A 5,207-nucleotide genomic window follows, 5' to 3' on the forward strand; every position below is an offset into this window, starting at 1 on the left:
CAATCAACTCAGAGGCTGTTAGCTCCCTACAGGGCTTCTAATGTTGTTTTTTCTGTATGAGAAACTCTTGGTGAAATAACAAGACAATTTGTCTCCATGTACACAAATAAACAGTTTCCTTTGTATTGACTATTGCACGTTTTCCCATGAGAAAATCATTAATACTGAGCTTCACTTTTCATAGTCCTATTATAATGTAGTAGATGGCTTTGTGACAGTAAAAAGGCAAAATGGCTCCATGACTATATTTCTGGCAGCACTCAGGCATTTCTAAAGATTTGAGGTTAAGTCTCCTTGACATTATTTAAGGTGTTCCTCAGGGATCCATTCTTAGTCCTCTTAAATTCACCACATATAAAAATTACCATTGCCACCCAAAATCGTTGCACATTTTTTTAATGCAGATGATTCTGTCCGATATTCACTTAAGCAGACTAAAGTCTGCTTTTAACATACATCAGAAATCTGCCAAAAATGGATTTCATTCAACTCTTTCAGCCCACTATACATATTCAAACCCTTTATGATCATAACATTGAAACTGCTGATTGTTATAAATACTTTGTACTCTGAATGGATGCTAGCTAAAGACCACTGAAGGTAAAACGTGGATTTATGTACAGGATTAAGCCCAGCGCTTGCTCATAGGGGCTCATATGATTGTAGGGCCCTTTGCCTTTGAATATAAAGTGCCTTGAGCCAACTGTTGTTGTGATTTGGTGCTGCGTAAATAAAACTGAATTGAAGATACATGAGAAAACAAATAACCAAAACACACTGACACAATATGAATACAGAAATGGAGGAAAAAACACAAAGAACAACAAAGAAGTAAAAGAGGCCACTGTTACACGTACTGACTTACTGAGTCCCACAACTGACCACTTTCGTCATGTCTGTGAATGACCTAAAACCACACATTTCTTTTATTGTCCGTATGTCTACTCTTTTAATTAAACTGTTTACATACAGAACACGACACAGCAGATTTTAGATTCTGGATTTTAAACTGGGTGCCCACTAGGGTGACCAGATGTCCCATATTTTGATTAGATCTACAGGACATGTACTTTTCCAATGTCTGTCTTTTATTTGATTCACACAGAGAGCTCAATGACAGGCATTTTATCATAGGCTAACCTGTCTTTTGCTGCCCAACTGCGAAAGGTGACCAAAAAAATTGCCAGCTCTACTGCTTTGGGCTAAATTAATTGGAAACCACCACATAAAAGAAGTAAAGTGAATTTTTTTATATAATTTTCTAGATATTAAATATTTAAATGTATTACAAATAATACAAATAATGAATGAAAATGCACGAGTCACATTTCAGTCTCAGGCATGAGCCCTGAAATGATTCACTCCACCACTGACCTCACCAACTCTCAAATCTGGACTTTTTCACCCTTTAAAAATGGAAAATATTGATTTCATATACATGGATGCAAATCAGAACATATAAGAGCGGAAAGAAAAATGAAAAAAATGTGTTCAGGGAGACAAAAACATTTGAGTTCAAAAACAGCAGATCTGTAGATCTAATCAGTAGATTAGAATTTGGGACTGATTCACAAACTGCTGTGAGACTAAAGTCTCCGTCATGAAGGATTATAGACCAGTCAGGTTTTAGCATCTGGTAACCATAGGTTGCTAAGGAAAGTTGTATTCCCTGACCAGTTTGGGAGTGGTTCCTGGATGTTGCCTGCTATGCCTGGTGAAACTGGTTGCAAAGTGGTGTATGGGTCTGCACTGAAAACCTTATTGTGGTTGCTTTGGTCGATAAGAGATTGCAGCAGCCACCTTTACGGCCCATTTATGCTTGCCACATTGGTCGCTTCACATGCTGATAAAATGTCATAAGAGAGCCACATCCATTTGTGTTTGCAATCTTCTCCACCAGCATTGCACATGAGGTTACAAAAATTAAGAGGAGCACTGCTGACCAAAATGACAACAGTTGTGCAGTTGTAATTCCGCCAGCAGATGGGGCGCCTCTTTTGCCTTTTTGTGCCATTAACAAAGGCCAGAACGTAGTTTGCGTAGTTTGAAAGATGCCAACTTGTTGGCAAATACTTGCTAAACACTCACTAAGCTGTAGAGAAACTGTGAAAAAGTGCAACCACACTGTAAATGAGAGTCTGTTCACTTTTAAAGTAAAAGTTGTACATTCAAACCATCATGTTTAAAAAGGTGATGGCAAAAGTTCTTAGCTTCACTTAGTTAGGAACTGTTTTTGCCGACGTGTTGGGTCTTCCATGCAAACTACAGGGGGCGACCATGGCGAAGGGGGTAGAGAAGCTCATCTTGTAACCGGAGGGTTGCCGGTTCGATCCCCAGCTCTGTCTGTCTTGGTCGTTGTGTGCTTGGGCAAGACACTTCACCTACCTGGTGATGGCCAGAGGGGCCGATGGCACGATATGGCAGCCTCGCTTCTGTCAGGGCAGCTGTGGCTACAACTGTAGCTTGCCTCCACCAGTGAGTGATTGAATAGTGGAATTGTAAAGCGCTTTGAGGGTCTTGAAAAGCGCTATATAAATGCAATTCATTATTATTAACAACTGACTTATTATGTTTTTATCTTTTTAAGTTAGACATCTTCAGACGAGCCCCAAGCATCACAGTCTTGTGGCTAATTTGTCTTCCTCAACACGAATGTCCCTGAGCACAGCATGTCATCTGTCCAATTTTGTTGTACTGGCTTGAGTCCATGTAGAAAAAATTAATAATTTCACACTTTTCTTTTTCAAAAGAAAAAAAAAAGTCTAAATTTGGAAGTTGGAGGGGTGGCATCACAAATTTTGGTTTATACAGTCGCCTAACAAGCAAAAGATCCCTGGTTCGATCTCCCGAGCAGACACAAATCCCTTTGGAGTTGTGTCAGGAAGGACATCTGATGTAATAGTATCTTCTTCTTCATTTCATTTTCAAATATGATAGGATTAAGTGAGGGTTAGGCACAAAAAATGACTAAAAACTACCAGGTTCAGTTTAGAAAAAGATCACAGTTTAGTTTAAAATACAACACTTGCCACATCTTTTAAAGCTTTGTTTTCTTGGTCACATGGGCTTCTGACACAAAATGTCCTTCTTATTAAAAGACATTACGTACTCATTTGTGCTCACTGTTTCACATTTTGTTTTGAGACAGGGCTGGACACATTATCCCCCAGAAACACCACTGGGATCTGGTCACTTTAGTGCTTTAACGGCGGCTGTTTTCGCCTAAAAGGAGAGCGTGGGCGTTCTGGCGGCAGGGCAGTGATTGCTCCACCTCTGCCTTGAGTTGCATGAAGTTCTGCAAGGTCGTTTTTGCACGATCTTGCTGACGAACAGACCTTCACATAACTTCAGTGAGGCGAGAGGCATAAAAAAATGGCACCATATACTAATGCGCAAAGGCGGTCTATGCCTGCTTTTTGTAGACAGACCCTCAACGACAAAATGACTAAAATACCAACTGACTCACTGACAAACGCAGCATGGTTTAAATCCTAACATGCAAATTTGCAGCTTTAATATCAAGTTTTTGAGGGAATATTCAAGGTGCCTCGTTCCCATGTGTTATCTCGATGTGACACATGTTGAAAGTGACTCATTCTCCTCTGAAGTGGGCTCAGTGTGTGGCAGAGTGGCCTTGTGATCAGAACGACTGAACTGTAGCTGAAAGGTTAAATCGCTACAAAAGCCAATCGACCGTCACACTTCCTCTGATGTGTCACTCGATTCGGTGCTTCTTCATCAATATCAAACCTCAAGGTCCACTCAGCATTGCACACAATGAGTTTAACTGATAACAAGATGCTTTTGAAAAAAATACTTATATTGAAATCTATAGCCTTAATCAACGGTTCTATGTGACTTTAGCTAAAATACAACCAAACAAAAATCGCAGTGAGTGAAGTAAGTGTGGTAAATTCTCAGATGACAAATGGAAACAGCTTCTTCCTCCACCTCCTCTCACTACAAACTCTACAAGGTTCGCTTTGTTCCCATTTTCTGCCCTAAAGCAATCGAGTGTCTGACATACTGCTCGTGAGATATCACATATGTATACATCACGTATAATCAGAGTGTGTCTGATGAATAGAATAATCACATCCCAGAGATTAGTCATTTTTACTCAATAAACTGAGGCTACATTACTTACTCCGCTCATGTACTTTGCTATATTTGTGAAAATCTTTGTTTTTAGCATAATTTACAGAATACACAGCTGTAAAGGAAGATTAATTTTAAAAAAAAATTATAACTTGATTACAATAATATGAAATACTGGCGCTGAGTTGGGTCGGTGGTGCGTCAAAACTTTTTTTTAAGTAGGTGGGGTTCTTCTGGGGGATTTTAATTTAATCTCATCTGCGTATTGAACTTAATAAGCAAAGCACATTCTCATCTTGTTCCCACACGGTGTACCTTTGAAATTTTACAGTGTGATGCACATTCATAAAGAGAGAATAAGCTAAAAACAAATACGTGTATCATAACAGACGCACCATTGAGACATTTAAGGATTTATCACAACTGGAAAAATCCTGACATTCAGAGGAACATGATGCTTTTTTTATTTTTGCAAATTAAAAAGGTCACTCTCAGGACAAACCTGCATCATTTACTGTGTAATGAAAGTCCTGGGTTTAGAAACAAATGAGCCAAGCGTCACTGAGGCGGTGGAGTTTTTCTGCTGGTTTAAAAATGCTCTGCATAAACACCTGTAAAGCTTCAGTGGGAAGCCCTGCAGCTCCCTGCTGACAGGCCGTGGGCTGACGTAGAGGGGATTTGCCCATTTTGGCCACGTACAGGCCTCAGCGACCCTCACCGCCCACAGCGTCTTCACCCTGAGAACGCTGCTGACGTCTGACATGTCTGCTATCTCCAGGCAGAGGCTGACACTCCCTCAGCCACGACCACACACTGCAGTCAGAGGGAAACCAGCGGCCTCCAGTGTGGTGTGTGTCTGTGCGTGACAAACACCTCAGCTCTGAGCTGATCTGAAGGTGTGATTAATCTGTTAAGTGTATTAATTTGGGGCTGCTAAAAAAAAAAAGGTCACAACTACCTATCAGATCGGCATCTCATCTCGCATGCTGACAGGCTGAAATGCGACAAAAAGAATGGGGGGGAAAAATCCCTTGCAGGAGAGGAAGGAGTAGAGAAGAAAAACTGGTAGAAATGATGAAACAATGCAAGCTACAAGGGTGTGAGCAAAG

Source organism: Neolamprologus brichardi, chromosome 23, assembly GCF_056152115.1.
Source record: "Neolamprologus brichardi isolate AB-2024 chromosome 23, ASM5615211v1, whole genome shotgun sequence".
In the NCBI taxonomy this organism is placed as follows: Eukaryota; Metazoa; Chordata; class Actinopteri; order Cichliformes; family Cichlidae; genus Neolamprologus; species Neolamprologus brichardi.